The 17,362-nt window shown below is 26.8% G+C and overlaps 1 protein-coding gene across 1 annotated transcript in view; it reads right to left on the bottom strand.

The window, feature by feature from the left end:
- Positions 1–339: 339 nt before the first annotated feature.
- Positions 340–17,362, bottom strand: part of LOC118190295 (uncharacterized) — a 340,692-nt gene continuing 323,669 nt past the window's right edge. Inside the window, exon 3 of the mRNA XM_035360992.2 lies at positions 340–16,219. The gene's annotated coding sequence lies outside the window, so the exon portion shown is untranslated. The remainder of the gene's footprint in view (positions 16,220–17,362) is intronic.

The raw sequence follows: 17,362 nt of genomic DNA, 5'->3' as shown, positions 1-17,362 counted from the left end.
CAGTTTCGTGATGAGTATACCGAGATAAACAGAAAGGTACTTTTTCGGAAAGCTGACAACATATATTCAGAAAATTATTTTAATTTACGTTTGTGTTTTTAGCACTTTTGTCAACTCCACTGTATACTCTCAAGCGGAAGTCGAATTCACACGAGCCAATATCGAAGGTACTTCCGGCCACATATTATTTACAAAGAAGTGTGATTTATGAAGTTACTTCCTCTTTTTCCAAATTACTTTATACTGCGTCCATAAGATGATCTTCGCCAAATGCAGGCAAATGTTATATGGAAGTGTAAACGAAAGGAAGTGGAAAAGAAAAGGAAACTCAGACACAATTGCATAGTTAATTTTATTTTACAATTTTACAATTTTGTGAGAAAAGATGAGATTTATCTTAAATGTATACAAATAAAAATTTCGTATTGAAACAATTATAAGAAACATATTTTTTATTTATTTTATCAGGTTTTACATTATTTTCGTCTTCAAATGAACTCAGGTCAAAGTAACTTTTGAATCATTATCCTGTTAAATTTTAATCTTGAATGTTTGCTTTAATATTTCACAAAATTTACATTAGCCAAAAGATAAAGCTAACAAAATTTAGTACAAAATGAAAAGAAAATCAATATAACATTATATTTCCTTTTAAATATTTAGTAGTCAGCAGATAATCTCAGTTCAGTTTGCATTTTAAGAATGAATAAAAATATCCTGTTTTAATTGACGAAAGATTAGATTTTGTACGTAATTGATGCCAATTCAGTTTATCTTTGTTTATAACCAAGTATTATAAGAATATAAGGGTTGTTTTATTGTACTTTGACCTGATATTCTGTTCAATGAATGCTCATCTTCAGTTTTTACACATAATTCCATATTTCCTTTGTCCCTATTTGAAGAAAATGACATAAAGCCAAATAGTAGTCGTAAATTGCCAACTTATTAGCAACATATTTTTCTTGTAACCAAAAAATGCTTCATTTTCATGTTATAGAAACAAGAGACAATATGTAACTAGTAACTGTACCTGAGAACCAAATACTTTAGAATAACAGGTTGCTTGACAATCAAGGCAATATTTTTAAAGCACTTTTAGAGATGACTAATTAAATAAATAGAAAGAAAAACAATTAAAAAAATACGAAAGATATGACTTTTAAATAAAATTGCCTTTTATAGGGACATAATCTTTATTAAGCATTCATCATAACTTTTGTTAATTTTCAATACGTATTGAAAAGCTGGGATGCGGCCAAACGAATTAAATGAATTTTTACATATTTTATATAATGGATCGATGAACGAAATTTAAGAAATATCTGCTAACATTTTATTATCATTGGAATTGTTAAAATTTTATTCTGATATAATTATGCATGCGTTGGAGCGGTGCTCAAGTACAGATGTTACTTATTTCAAAGCATTTTGAAACACTGATTGAGCAATTTCTTGTACAAAGAGAAACGAACAGTACAAGGCAATGTTTCACAAAATTATTTGTTCAAAAAAGCTGAGAAGCTTCAGAGGAATTATAAAGAGACTAAGCTATAAAGGCAGGATTAGTCAATAAAATGCCATTAGTTCTTCTCGCATTCTTTTATATCTAATAATTAAACGTTACTTTATCGCTAATATTTGACTATCTAAAGCTTTCTCCTTTTAAATAAAAGAAACATAAAGAACAAAATATTTACCGCTTTGAAGATGCAGATAGTCTTTACAATTCCCAGTGCACAACTTTTTTTTTTTTTGTGTGTGTATAAATAAGATTATTTTTATTATTTAGAAGATTAAAAGTATTTGAAAAGAGAAATTCTTTTTTACCCTGCAATGGAATGTAAAACAATAATGGCATAATTTTGTCTCCATTTTCTTTTGTTAAAATTCAAATATGGAAAGGATGTATTCTATTCCATTGCTTCTATTTTAAAAGGTATTGTTTTTATGGAATTTTAGATTAAATATTTAGATTTTTATCAATGATTAAATGCCAAACATTCTCAGACAAGTAACATTATATATTTAGAATAAGTAATATTTTGAATGCAAAGATTATTCTTTTTAAGACAGTACATCTGTTTTCACCCGTTAAAATGCTATGAAATCAGAATATGTTAAGAAGAAGCATAATTTTAGCTAACTCTAATGGAACTTTGTTTGATCTGTAACTGTAATCTAAATATGAATATTTAATGGAATTTTATATTTGAGGAAACATATTGCTTATAAATATGCCAACTAAATACCTATGTTTAATCTTTCTACAATGCAGTAATAATAGATAGACAAAAACACAGAGGAAGAAGAATTAGAGAGATTACATACTGAAATTAAAAATTGTCTTTCATTGATTATACGTTTTACACATTTATAAGAAACACTGCACTGAAGCCACAGCTCATAAAACAATCTATTAATATTATTTTTGTCATTGAAAAGTTTCAAAATATTAATCGAAAGTCTGTTGTTTTCAGTGACATAATATACTGGTTCACTTTAATATGTATGTATTGTGATATGAACGATAAATTAAAAGTATCATGCAATGTGAAATTGGCAATGATTCTGCCGAAAAAACATAATGTGTTATACGCGAAAGAAAAAACGAAATTACTTAAAAAAATTAATAACTTCAGGATTCTATGATCAGGCTTTATTAGACTGTTACCTTTCTATAATAAAAGACTGAATTTTTTCCAACTCATATTAGTTATTAACAAAATTACGTTAATCAAAAATGAAACTTCATTCTTATTTAACGTTAATTGAAAAAAAATCATCGGTACTTTTCTTTATTTATCTAATTTTACAAATTTATTTTACGTTGCTAGTATTTTTTTTTTTAATTTTGCAATTTTGCTGTTTTTCATCCTTACAATATTTTATTACTTCATATTAATAGTTATTTTATCATTCAATATCCATTGTAATCAAAAGCAGGAAAATATGTTTCTCATTGCACAGGTATAAAAACTTATCATTTTGTCTTCCGTTACCAAAATACTTTTTTAACCGAAAATGATGAAAAACTCATAAAAGAAGGAAATTTGTAACTTAAAGTTTTTTTAGTGAATTCAATAAACTGTTAAAAATTGTTTGCTTTAAAATTTTAGAAAAAAATAAATTTCTTTTAAAGTTAAAATATTTTATTTACTTCCTTTTGTTTGATTTTACATTAGCAATCAAAATTTGCACAGCGAGTTAAGATTTTTGACTTACTTTATAAGTCAAATAAATTTATTCAAGATTCTTAATTTCAAGTAATCGATGACGTTTTTTGCTTCATATTTACTTTTGTTTGCAAATGAAGATGAGAGGAGACTAATAGTAAATGCCGTGCCAATAAATGTTAAAAAATTGTTCGGTTTCTTTTCATTAAGTGTGAAGAATAAAATGACTGATCTGTTCTTTTCGGCACGGAGAACGTGAAGAAGAAAATATGTAGTACTACAAAGGAAAAGCTTCGACGCATTTTTCTGCCAAATATAATAGCATTTAAAATTTGGTCTAAAAATTATAATGTTTAGGTAATCTAAAAAATATAAATTTGCATAACCAAACATCTTTGTTTAATGTTTCCTATATAATAAAAAATTCATTGGTACAATCAAAGAAAAATCTTTGAAAATTATGTATAAATAAAAGTTTTCAGTCCATTATTTTAAAGGTCTTTTAGGAAATAAAGTTATGCTTCAGCCGTAAAGTGTCTTAACAACTTCTGACGCCTTTAGTGGAAGCTTTAGTCCTTGCCATAAGTAATCTTTAGATTTTAAAACTGTACTAAAAGTCTTATCTCAATTTTATAAATTTACAATATTATTAAATGTTAGTAAATTAGTAAAAGGTGTAAATTAGGTATGTAACTTGGATTTAAATAAATGATATTTTATTGCATATTTATATATTAAATTAATGAAAAATTAAAGTTTAGGCTAAAGAGAAAAATGCCCGAATTACGAAGTATTGTACAACCACGTGAAACTCAACACTCACTGGCACTTCACCAAAAACGTACACCTGCCTGGAAAGTGTTAAAGAGGGACAGAGTTAGTTCGAAAGAATTCTTCTGTACTAATTAATTTACCGGGGCTGTCGAGTTTTATTATTTTTTCAATAATTAAATTATTTTTATTTTATTTATTTTTTAAATTTCTTCTTGAAAGCTAAATAAAAAAAGTGAGGGTTAGAAACATAAAAAATATTAGTCGCTGGAACTTGAAGTTAATAAGTTTATTCAGCAAATAAATCGTTCTAAATTTGGCAAGAATATTTCTGTTCGTATCGCTACTTTATTGGAGTAATAGTTAATCTAATGGTAACTCTCGAGAAATCTTCCTGTTATTTCTATCAGCATTTTCAAATATGCCCCAAAACAGAGAAAAATATTGAAATTCATAAAATAAAAAATTCGTCATAGATTTAGAACCAGATTTTTTTGCATATTTTATTTATTAGTATTCAAGTATTTTGTTAGGTCTGTTAGGTTCTAATTATTTTTAGGTTATTAGATTATAATATTATTATTAAATATTTGCACAGTTAGTTTTCAAACATTATAATCTTAAATGCTTGTCTCATAAAAAAGCTTTAATTACTTTTATTTGCTGCTCTAAGTTTATGTTTTCGAAAACTATTTTTTAATTATTCTTATACTTTTATAGGTAAGAATTGATACGCTAGAGTCATACGAACTCATAAATTGTCATTTGTGGCACTGGGAACTTGGCGTAGTTTTCATACAGAAAAATTCAAATTACTAATCGCACTAAAATATTTTAAACACTATATTATTGCTAATTTTTCTATTTCATTATTATTACTAACGACATGCTTTTAAGACAGCAAAAGATGATTCTCCAAGCTCTGCGAATGGACGCAAATGAATATTTAATTGAAAATATTAATTTAAAAGAAATGCATATTTAAGCATTTCATCCTCATTTCATTATGACAAGACACAATTAGTTCCACAGCTAGACAAATATTCTCCAATTAGGTTCTAGTAATACCAAGAAATTTCAAAATAGAGGCTAATTTTTAGTAATTAGAGACAGTCTGGACACTTTCAAACATTTGAATATATATATATATATATATATATATATATATATATATATATATATAATTAGTCTTTTCAAAATTATGAATTTAATAGAAAGAGAATTACATTAAAAATGAAAAAGTTGAACTTAATTTTGATCAAAATTCTCTCAGTCTTTTAACAAAAAGAATATTTATTGAAAGTAAAATGTTTCTGTGGTTTAATCAGAATAAATAAACACAGATTGCTTAAATTTAATTCATTATATTTTATTTTAAAATTGTAAATGAATTAATCAGGTACAAGAGAGTTTTCAAATTAACATTAAAGATGAAGTTAAAATTATGGAATTATCTCTGTAGAATGTTGAATTAAAAAAGTTCTTTCTAAAGTAATTTTTTTAAAAACATTTTTCACTAAATAGCACATTTTCTTATGATATATCTGCAGTTAATATACTTTCAACCTTGGCATATAACTGATAAAGATGACTTAAACTTAGGCTTTGTAAAATAGATAATTTAGCATCAGAAACTCAAAATAATTTTATTACTATCTAGCTTTGTAGAATATTTATCCAGCCCTGAGTATATCACACAAATATAATATTTAACTTGATTAGATACTGAATAAATTAAAAAGTAGGCTTATTAATATCAATTCGTAGTACTCGTATATTACCATAATGAAGTGCATAGAGGGATCTTCAGAAACAGAGTAATATTTTCAAAGAATAAAAACGTAGCCAGCTTACTGTTCAACAAACCACAATTATAAAATCTCATAGTAAGTGCATTTTATTGAACACAAAATATTTATTATTTAATTGGATCGAATGCCAAATACATAATAAACAAAGCATTAAATAGCAATAGATAATTTCCTTATAATTACGTTATATATTCCGATTATGAAGAGATACTTTTATAAAGATATTATGCAAATACTTTTCAAGAAATGCAAAAAGTATTTCACTTTTTATTTCAAATTGATAGTAAGAATATATTTCATATCTTTTTAAATTTTAAAATTAAGAATACGATTATAAAATAAATATAAATAATTTTATATTAACTGAAAGAACTCTAGTAATACTTAGCCATTTTCAGTCATTTTATGCGCTTCTTGAATCAACAAAAATAGCATCATTATTAAAAACAATTACATTTTGTCAGATTTTCGCGCAGATAATCAATTAATACTCTATAGCCAGATAATTTTTAATTCACACTTGTATTCAAAATTAAGTTTGGAAATACTGAATTAAATAAACATAAAAATTTTGTGAAATATTACTGATTATGTATATGTGGTTACTTCTGTTTAAAATATTTTAGTAAGAGTTATTGATCAAAATGCTTTGTATGCTTATATGCGTATGGTGTATATTACATTTATTAATTTTTGTTTACATTTTTGCTTGCAATGTCAAGTAATTAATTATCACTTGCGTATTTATGTCTTTGATTTAAAAACTGACACTTAGATAAATTAATCTTTTTAAGGGAAAAATTGCTAATTTAAAGGGCTGATTAAATTCTAGAAAAGTTAAATTATTAGTTGTATAAATAATAGCGTAGTTAATTCAATTTTATTTCGCTAGAAAAATATATCTAAATTTCATATTCAGAGAATAAAAGAAGTCAGAGAATAAAAGAACTGAAAAGAGAGCTTTATACCTTCATTTTAAAGTTTTGTTTTAATGTGCAAGTTTTGTTTTAATGTGCATTTAACATTTATATTTAAGGAAGTCATTTTAAACCCTTTTAAAAGCAGAAGCTTTAAAAACTTCTAATGTGTTTACAATGGAAAAAGAATGCCTAATGAAGACAACATTTATTAGAAAGCAAATAATTTATATTCTGTAGTACAAGAATACAAGAATGGTTTAGTATAGAAAACAAAAATTTAGAAGTTGTTATCATTTCTTTAAAGCTAAGTTACTGCTTAAAACTGACTGTTCAGTTTTATAACTCTTTTGATAGTTTGTGAAACCAATAATGAGTCTTTGCACGTAGTTTATTACTTTGTTTTGTATACTACAACTTTTTAATAATATAAAGCTTGTAAAATTTATACCAAAATTATTAAAGTAAATAAAGGACTTGAACATTTTTCAAAGCAAGGTCATGTCATAATAGTTTTAAATCGCATCTCAGTGGTATTCTGTGTGAAAAATATCTTGATTGGAAATATGCGATCTTGCCACTAACAGAGTTATGCATAAGTATCAGTTTTTCAGCGAAAAATTACATTAAATTATAAATATATATGGCTATAGATACAATATATTTTATTACTTTCTATGTAGTTACTGCTGATAGTGTTTTATATCAGTAAATAAATAAAAAGTTATATAATTTTGAACATATGTGAGCCTATTCTAAACCTAATCCACTTCTGCGCTAAAGTATCAATTAGTGATGGTAACACTGCAAAATAATTTAAAATAAAAAGTACGCTTAAAATTCAGCCCGTATTCAATTCGGTATAAACTAAAAACAAGAAGCACAAAGGCAAACTGCAAGGAAAGGAGTAAAACATGCCATAATAATAATAATAATAAATACGCCTTTTGTTGCATCATCAATTAGGGGGGTAGTGCAACAAAAGAAGTAAATAAATTAGCCTGTTTCTGAACTAACAAAGACACAAATTAAAGTTTAAAACTTAAAATAATCTTAGAAAAGCAATCAAAGTAATCTGTATCTCTTTTAGTCCAATCCTTTACAGGTTATAAATTTGTGAAGGAGGGAAAAAAACCTTAAAAATTAATTCCAAAATTATTTTATTTATATTTCATTGCTCCTTAATTTTATTAAATTTATACTTATTTTTAGTTTAAAGATTGTTCTGAATGCATATTATTTTTATTTTGAAATTAAATGTTTCACATGGTATCGGGGAATTTTTTTCGCGTTTTAAAAATAATTAAGATCTATTATAAGATTATATATTATTTATATAATACTGATAAGAACATTAAGACAGAAAGAATTGATATATTTTCTAAATGAAGTATGTTATTTTTGAGCTGTTAATTTTAATGGTTATTTCCAACTTGCTTATGCTTGAAATATTTAAATCTCGGGTGTTTTACGTAGCATTTTCATTTATTTAATTTTATTATTAACGTTACATTCCTTGAATTTCTTTCATTGATTTTCCATATTTGGTTAAATCTGATCATTCCAAATCTCTAGTAGTGGCAGTATGAGATAAATGGGAAGAAATTTAGATTTCATGCAGTATGCTCTCCTCTTTGAGAAATTATTTGCAATTGTGGGAAAAAAGTGCTATTCGATCTCAAAATATGCCAAAGATCTGAATCTGAATTTTATTGGCGTTTATACTTTATATATATATATACAATATATAATTTTATATATTATTTTTCGATATTTCATATTATGTTAAAAGCGAGAGATGTATATTCTATGAAAGGTATATATTCAAATCGATATTAAGAAGTATTCCTAATGCAGTGTTCTTTGTTTTTAAACCATGCCGTTTTCAACGCGTGCCAGGATATAGAAACATTTTCCTTAAAATAGCAGGTTCATAGTTTGACATGGTACGACATGTATTAAAACGTTTACAATAAAAAGAATTAAACTCCCAGAATGGTATAGTCCGGTCATGAACTAAAGTGGTTGAGATCAGGTAACAAACTTTTTTATGCTGTCTAAACATGGATAATTTTTCGTAGCAATGTTATACAGAATTAACATTATTTACTGAAACATTTTAAAATAAATGATACTCTAATTATTTACATACAAGTATTTTTCAAATTACTGGAGACACATTAAGTAAAATGAATGATGCTATAATAAGTTAAAAACATACCTTCAAGAATGCATTATTTACTTTTACTTTTGCGTAAGAAATTTGTTTCTGCTGTATGCTTACTAACGAAAGCGTTCAGGTTAATAGCCAAAAATATTCTACACTTTGCTATGATTAAACAACACGGTTTAGTTATATTTATATAAAAAATATGATATTGCTTCAAGAAACGTTTTCTGAAATAAATTTGATTGCTAAATGGAAATTAAATATAAATTTAAATATCAGCAAAACTTCATAGGTTTGCAAATCTAGTTAAGTGTTTTGAATTCATTTTTGCGTTATTAAGCCATATTTGAATGAATTTCTTTAAAAGTAGATTTAATTTGTTGGGATAAAAATAGAAATAATTTTTGCTTTTTAAATTTATGTCACGTAAAAATTTTCTTACACGGAATTTAAACACTCGAATATAAAATTTTTGGACCTTTCTTTAGACAAAAAAATTCCTCATTGGAAAGCACAAAAAAGCTCTCACTATTTTCCTACCATTTAGAGCGATTACAAAAGAGCCGTTGGTCTAAGAAAATTCACCTTTTATTTATATTATGAATTTGAATGGGGAAAAAGATATATATATGATGCATTATAATAAATGACAAAATTATTGAAAAACATTTTCCTTATTACTTGGCAATCTCGATATTTCTTTTATTTAGTTTTGGCAATACTTGCATTTAAAGTTTTCTGAATCATTTAGATAGCAAGAAGCATAATCAAGATAGTCTTTTTTTATTATTTTTCATTAATTTTAAGCACACGATATGAGTGTTTAATGCATTTGTATTTGGAACGACTTTATACTTATTTTGAAGTTTTTCATGAATCAAATTGCACGGAATGAACTCTTATTGTAATAAAGCATTAAAAATAAGAAATATTTTTTATAGCATTTAATATTCCATTTTCGAAGAATAGTAGCATACTTCATTTCCTTTAAATAACAATTTATTTCGATTAATCGTTATTAAGCTAAAATGTCAATTAAATACTATTTTGGATGTGATTTCATTGAACTCCCATAACGCCTCTTCTCCTAAAACTGGTATTTTTTCCCGCCTAGTATCAGTACCAAATGTAAAATAAATAACCATCCTACTTTAACAGAGCTTGTTTACTTCATGCTATATCCAAAGTTTCAGTCTTCCTAACTTGATCATGTATTCAAAGACTATAGTAATACTTTCAATATTTAATCAAGAAAGTAACTTTTGTAAGTTGTATTTGCAGTTTTGGTTTTTCTGTAGATGTATACATCTAAACTTTTCTAGCCTGGGAATTACACAAGGAAAGTCATTTAATTATAGGATCCGCTAACCATTTCAGTTTTTTCGAGAACAGTTTCTTACTCTAAGTTGCATTTCCGGACTGAATGCTGAGACCTGAGTAAATCTGCTAAGAAAAATAAGCTGTTGAGGTTTGCCATGAGAAAGACACATTTTAGTTTACTAAACATCATTAAAAGGCTATCTAATTTATCATTAGTTTTATATTCTCTACGGAGTTATTATAAATGTTATTCTCTTTCATCTTAAATACAGTCATTATCTAGTTTATTATTATCTTCTTATTGATCATCAAACATTCCAGATCGCATTAAAATATTTTTATTTAAACATGATTAAATGGTTATGTAAAATGTTTTCTGGAATCGTACATTTATAAATTGTTAACGGCGCGAGGTAAATTCACAATAAGCAAATAAATAGAAAATATAAATGTTTACTCGAAACATTTTCCTTGCAGTCATGATTTCTGTAGCAAAGTTTTGTTCTATTAACGGGTTTTGACAAACGGTTATTAGGCAACTAATCTCTTCCCAAATTAAAATATACTTTATTTGAAGCTTAATGTAATCGCAGTATAGATCACTAAATTAATAGAAATTAATGAACAATTGCTTCCCCAAACGTTTTTCTTTAACAGAACTCATTATTAAATTTCATCAGTTCTTGTTCGTCATCAGTTCGACATGTATTTTTAAACACATTATTATGTATTTTTTACAAATGGCTTTTGTCTTTTATTAAATTTCCTTCTGTTTACCATAATGCGACTTTATTGCATAAAAACAAAATTTTATGGGCTAATTAATATGCACCTTTTAGATCTAGTAAGAGACATTTTTCACTTAGTGCCAGATTTCTGTAAGCTTGAAGAAATATTATTTTAATTTATTGTTCATTCTAAAACTTGTTGGAAAAAGATGTTACGATTTTGACTTTTAAATTGAGTAAATGAGCGTAAATATTGAAAACATTTTTATTAAATGAAATGAAATTATAATAAGTAATTTACATTTAGGATACATAATTTTTTTGATGCTCTGAATGCGAGATATTGTTCTGTCATATAATCGTGTCGGGTGTCAGGTAAATTCACTTTCGGGAGATATTTTGCTGACAATTTTTATGAATAAAGCTTAACTAAAAATGAAATTAATATTAAATTAATTTTTTTTACTTGCATACAAGTTTTCAAACAAGGAAAGAACACAATAAAAAGTCTATAAAAATGTGCATATAAAAGTCAAAGCATCTCATTTCATTATTGAAAATAAACTCCTTGAAAACACAGAGAAGGTAAGATTTTATCGCTGGTCCCTTTAATAATAATTAAATAGGTACATATAAATGCGGCAGACGGAAACTGCTGTAAAGGTACATTCAATATATATTGTACCCGATTAAAATTCTTGCTTGATTGTCACTGAATTTAGCAATAAAATTGATAGTGCTTACGGGTATTAAACAGCTTTTAAGGTGATAAATTAAATATGGATAGGTAACTTAAAAGATACTCTTCATTATAAGTACCTATTATATACTAAATTGCGAAAAGTGGTATAAAGTTGCAAATGACACACCAGGTAGGATTACTATGCTAAAACAATGAATTCGGTTCATGGTGTGAACGTCAAACTATCCAAATCTTGTTCTTAGGGAAATTTATTGGAAATAGTTGTCAGGATCAAAAATTCGTGGGTAAAAGCAGCTTGACCGCACACTACTGGAGGTCCTAGCTTGAAATTCCAACCGGAAACAGTCTTTACATGATGAGAATGTTTGATATCTTATCAAGTAAGTACATTATAATTTCTTTTGACTATTCTCAAGCAAGATCATAATTTGAAAATTTTATTAAAAATTAATTATTTCTAACATTTTGTTTCATTTTAGAAATAGTAGCAACTTATAGGAGTTCGTGTGATGACTTGAAAAAAATCTCAATTTTCTCTAAAGTTGATGATTATAAAAAAATAAAATACTTTTCCCTACCAATTTTTCTGCAGTACAAGTAGTCTCATGTTATGATGGGTAAAAATTCTCCAAAATTTGCAGTAGCCTATATATATATATATATACCAGTTTATTTTTTGAGTTTAGCGTTTCAACTATTAAATGTTAAGCTAAACTGTTTAACACTTTTATGCGCTTGATTGGCGTAAAAGAATAAAAAGACATTTTAATAATTAAGTAAATTATTAAAATTTAAAATATAGTTTTGCAAACAATAAAATTAAAATTCTTAGCATTTTAAAAATAAATTTTCAGCGATTGTTTCGAAATTCAAAATTGATTTCAATACTTCATTGTTTTTAAAGTGCACATTAATTTCAAATATGAATGACGAGCATTAGCACGTTCTGTCCAAGGAAGAGTATATCAGTATGCTTATATTTGATACTGACCTTTTCATTTTTACTGTTAAAAGCATTTATACATATATGCAATGGAATACTTATTTCAGTGAAAATGATTGTCTGCCTAACCACTTCAGGAACTAAAGCGCGATTGTATTTGGCATTCACCTTCTCATCAAAGAAAACTAAAAAATAATATTCCATGTATAATAGCTTCAGCGATGAAAAAACAATTTACTTTACCAACCGTACGAATCATATACCTGTAAGAAGTATATGACTATGTTGTTAAACATATGCACCTATGAGAAATCTTCGATGTATAATTTATACAAATTTACTTCATTAGATATTTTGATGTCAGTATGAATTGTAAAGATGTGCGTCTGGCTAGTTTCTTGAAGATTATGTAATCAAGGCGTACATCATTTTTCTGTTATAGAAAAGTGTTACATTTACATGAAAATAACAAATTTCAGCATTTTAACATAATTAAAGTGAATTAACATATTATGTATAAAGAAAATTAGCATAGAACATAAAATCATATTAACTTCATAACATTAACATAAAAATGTCTGAAATGCATCAGCGTGATGTATTACAAATGCATAAAAGAATTTTGCTTAATCCAACAGAATGGTGGATCTTATTTTTCTTTTCCCTTTGATTAAAGGAAAAGTATTTACGAAATTCATTTTAAGAACTAAAAATTTGCTCAAAATTAAATTTCATACGTTAAAAAAGAAATGATGCTGCCTTATGCTCCGAAATAAAATGTAGCCTGTTGAAGGAATGTACGCTTCACTGAACTGTGTTGCTTGATGAATTATTAACATGAAATAATTTGAAAATATAATGCAAGTTCACATACTAAGAAAATATTTCAAAATATCAAAGATTTTTATAAAATTTGTTTTTAAATTAAACCACCTAGAAGTAGTCGAGAATTTTACAACTAAGCAAATTTAGAGAAATGCTCTATGCATTTCAAGAGAATTGACACTGATCTTTCTTCTTCAAGGAGCAAAAGTATGCTGGTGAAAGATATGGTGATAAAATATGTAGGCAGAAAATCTTTTCGCTGCGTCGTTTTTCTAAGCGGCGCCATTTTATTTCCCGAGAAATATCAGAAAAGCATCGGGACGCAGGTATTTTAGAGATGATATAATTTTTAGTAGAAGTATCTTATGTACATATCAAAGTACAGTTGTTTCAAAAATTTATACTTAATTTTAAATTTGAATACCAAGTTATGTTTTTCACAAAAGAAACTATTTCAATATGTTAAAAATGAAAAATTTCTTAACTGATTAAAACTAATAAAAAGCATTTAATTCATATTAAATAATACCACAGTTTGTTATTTACAATAAGAAAATCAGTGTGGATGTAAAATGCAAAGATATAAGAAAAAATATTAGAATTAAAATTTTTCGAAATTATTCTGTGGGTTTAATGAAATATTCATAACGAAGTGGTAAGTACTGGCAACAAAGTTTTGATTAAAAACGAGTAATTTGTTTTACGACAGCAAGCGTAAGTTTAACAGTAAAATAATATTTCTCAGACAGAAATTATCAGACGATTCTTATTAGACTCCATAATTTAAGACATTCATAACACGATTTTACATTAACGGCCTCCAGTTAAACAATTACGTGGACGTGTCTGAGACAAGAAAGAGGACGGTCCCGGTAGCAAACTAGAATAAGTAGCAAAAAGGACCACGGGTATGGCGATATGTTACACGAATAGGATTTCATGAATTTGGAATTGAACTTCAAAGAAGTTAAGCTACGAAACTACAAACATTAACCGCTTATTGATTTTAAACAGATCAGATTCATTAAGAACACAAGAATTTTAAGCTAATGCTCCAACGCAAGGCGTAATAAAAATTGGAACATGCAAAATACGAAACTATGTATACACTTAATGCTCTAAGCAATGCAACACACAAATCGAAACGTCTGCAAATGAAGAACTATTATACGTATGAAACATTCTATTTGACATTTAAAATAGCTTAATTCAATTTTAGCTTGACGAAATGCAGTTAGAAGACAAATAATGTCGTTGACTGTGATTTTTCTTGAAATGTAATTTAATTCTGCTGAAAAAAACTTAAAATACAGAACTTTTTTGTTTTTTAGAATAGTGCAATATTTTAATAGAGAAACGACTGTTGCTGATAGTGGATATGCAGTTTTACCGAAATTCTTTCATGCATAAAATAGTTAGTTATTAAAAAATTATTTTGACATAAATTGTTATGCTTAGAGATGAAAATACTGTAATACATTATAATACATTTTGAAGAAATTAAATGAATGCATACTACTTCGTTTAAATTTAAAATTTAATTATCTTAAGAAATTTTAGAAGATCAGTAAGTTAATTAAAATAAGCCGTATAAGCGTTAATAAAATGGTTTAATGTTGCTCGCCAAATCAAATAAATACGAAAATATTCTTTTCTTTTTTAAATTTAGGAACAATTTAAAATTGTTTAAAAACTACTAAAATCAATAAAATTTAATTCATGGCCACGGCTGTTGTAAGTTAATAGTAGTTTCATTCCATTTAATTTAAATTCTAATTATTACGTAACATTCTGCCTCTGTAAAAATAAGAAATGATTGACTAATATTTAACAGAATCAATTCAAAAGACTTAAATTATAATTGGCAAGACATGTATAGCATTTTGTTCCCATGTTAGCGCACTAATGAATAAACATTAAATAAAATCTATCCAAAATAATAAAGCCTTTTCACAGAAACGAAAAGATCATTTTATTCCCTAAATCCGAATAAATATTTGAATAAGACATTAATATAAATATTTTTATAAAACTGAACATGATTTTGTGTCATAAAAAACGAAATTTAAAAATAAATTACACAAATAATTTGTTATCCCAATATATTTTATTCCATAAGAATTAAAAATCATCATCTATCAGAACTAGAGATAAAGAAATTGCTGCCACAGAATTCCGAAAGAATTAAAAACGATAGCAAAGTAATAAACAATATTGACAGAAAGAACTGAAAAATACATATGCTTAGAATAAAATTAAAATATTAACTTACACTCATTAACTTAGATATTTCGAAAGAACAGTCTAAAATAAGAATAATTCAGACAGATGTTTATAAAATTAAAAACTATGTTTCTCAATAGAGGAGCAAATAGGCACTGAAAGAATTTCTGCACACGCCTTACCATCATGTAGAATAATTGCAGTGATCTAAGCTAATTTTCTGAAATTTGCGTGCTTTTGGTGGATATGATATCATTGCTTAGAGCATTTCACATTTGACCAACGAAAGTGACACACAAGATTAAGGCATCAGTTTTCTTTCTAAATGTTTTTACTTTATATATATATATATATATATTATGTATATTAAAAAATGCATTTTAAGGAAAACTGCACAAATTTCTGTACACTGTGAGAGAATGGGGAGTCTTTCTTTAAAAAACTACTTTTCTTACAGGGTCTGTCGAGGTTTGTATTTATAAAACTAATGGGACAGAGACGGAGATCTCCTCATATTTTTTGTTTTACTTTATCCGGACTGTCGCAACCTTCCTCTTGATGAGATGAACATATTCTACAATGCACAGCCAGGAAACGCGGACAGGACGTTTCTTCCTTGACCGAAGAAGTTCCTAAAACGAAAATAAAAAAAAATAAATTAAAAAAATTCATGCCATAAAGAACAAATATTTATATCAGGGATAGTTAAAAAGTACCTTTAATATAGTAATTAATAACTATAATTCTAATCCATTACTTTAAAATAGGTACTTCAAGGTCGTAGTAACCTAGCCTCATTTACGATCGTAGTGTGTGTCGTTATCATCGCACAGATGAAATGAAGGAATTTTAGCAAATTAAAGGATTTGACTTTTTTTTTCTGCATCAGTCTTTACCATAGTTATCAGACAAGGTTTGGGGAAAGAGAAATGGCCTTGAAGGGCCTGTTCCAAAGAAACAGATTTGGATAGTAGATTGTTGGTAAAGGACCTCATACCACTACTCTAGATTTTTTTAATTCTGAGTCCACTGGCGGTTGAATTGCAAAGATAGAAGAATCAAAAATATGGTCAGAAACCTCCTAATGAACCTTTCTGACCCCAAATGGTATAACTAAGAACAGAAATAATCAACTTAGGGACATTATGAAAGTTTTTCAGAATCGCATCTTCGAGGAGTGAGTTTTCTAGAAACTTTCAGAAGTGTTTATTTTGCTCTTCGAGCAGTGTTATAAATAGAAGGCTCTGAGTTGTCACTCAGAGAGTTAAGCTCAGAGTTTAACCTGTATTGGGTAATAAATTGAGTGGGACATTGCTCTGTGGGCTATTCTGGCGATTTACGACGGTAGTCTCGAACTTAAATTTCATGAATTTTGTTTTAACAAAATGAAAAATTTTATTGACAAAATAAAAAAAAAATATTTTAGAAAAACTTAAATTTCGCTTGCTAAATATTTTTCGAAATATATATAAACAATAAATAATATAGCAAAGGGAAAAATCAAATCAGTGTCTGTTTTCTATCTGAAACCTAAAGTTTAGCAGTCCTAAGACATTTTGGTGTTTACATTTTGTAATTCAAATATACTGACAGCTACTTTAATTTGAAGTAAAGCAAATGAATTATGAAGCTATACGTTTTCAGAGAAAATTCCCCAAGTGGGACAAACTCAAAACAGATCATAACAAGCTAGTCTCAATCTCAAATTAGAAAAAAAATTTCTTCGATGCATAAATAAAAATTCTTATATTTAAACTAGCGGAAGTACCCGATGC

Source organism: Stegodyphus dumicola, chromosome 8 (assembly GCF_044657685.1).
Source record: "Stegodyphus dumicola isolate Sdum_Otavi_A_Nest chromosome 8, ASM4465768v1".
NCBI classification, from domain to species: domain Eukaryota; kingdom Metazoa; phylum Arthropoda; class Arachnida; order Araneae; family Eresidae; genus Stegodyphus; species Stegodyphus dumicola.
Note: the sequence above shows the minus strand (reverse complement) of the source record. Positions and strands in the feature narration are given on the sequence as shown.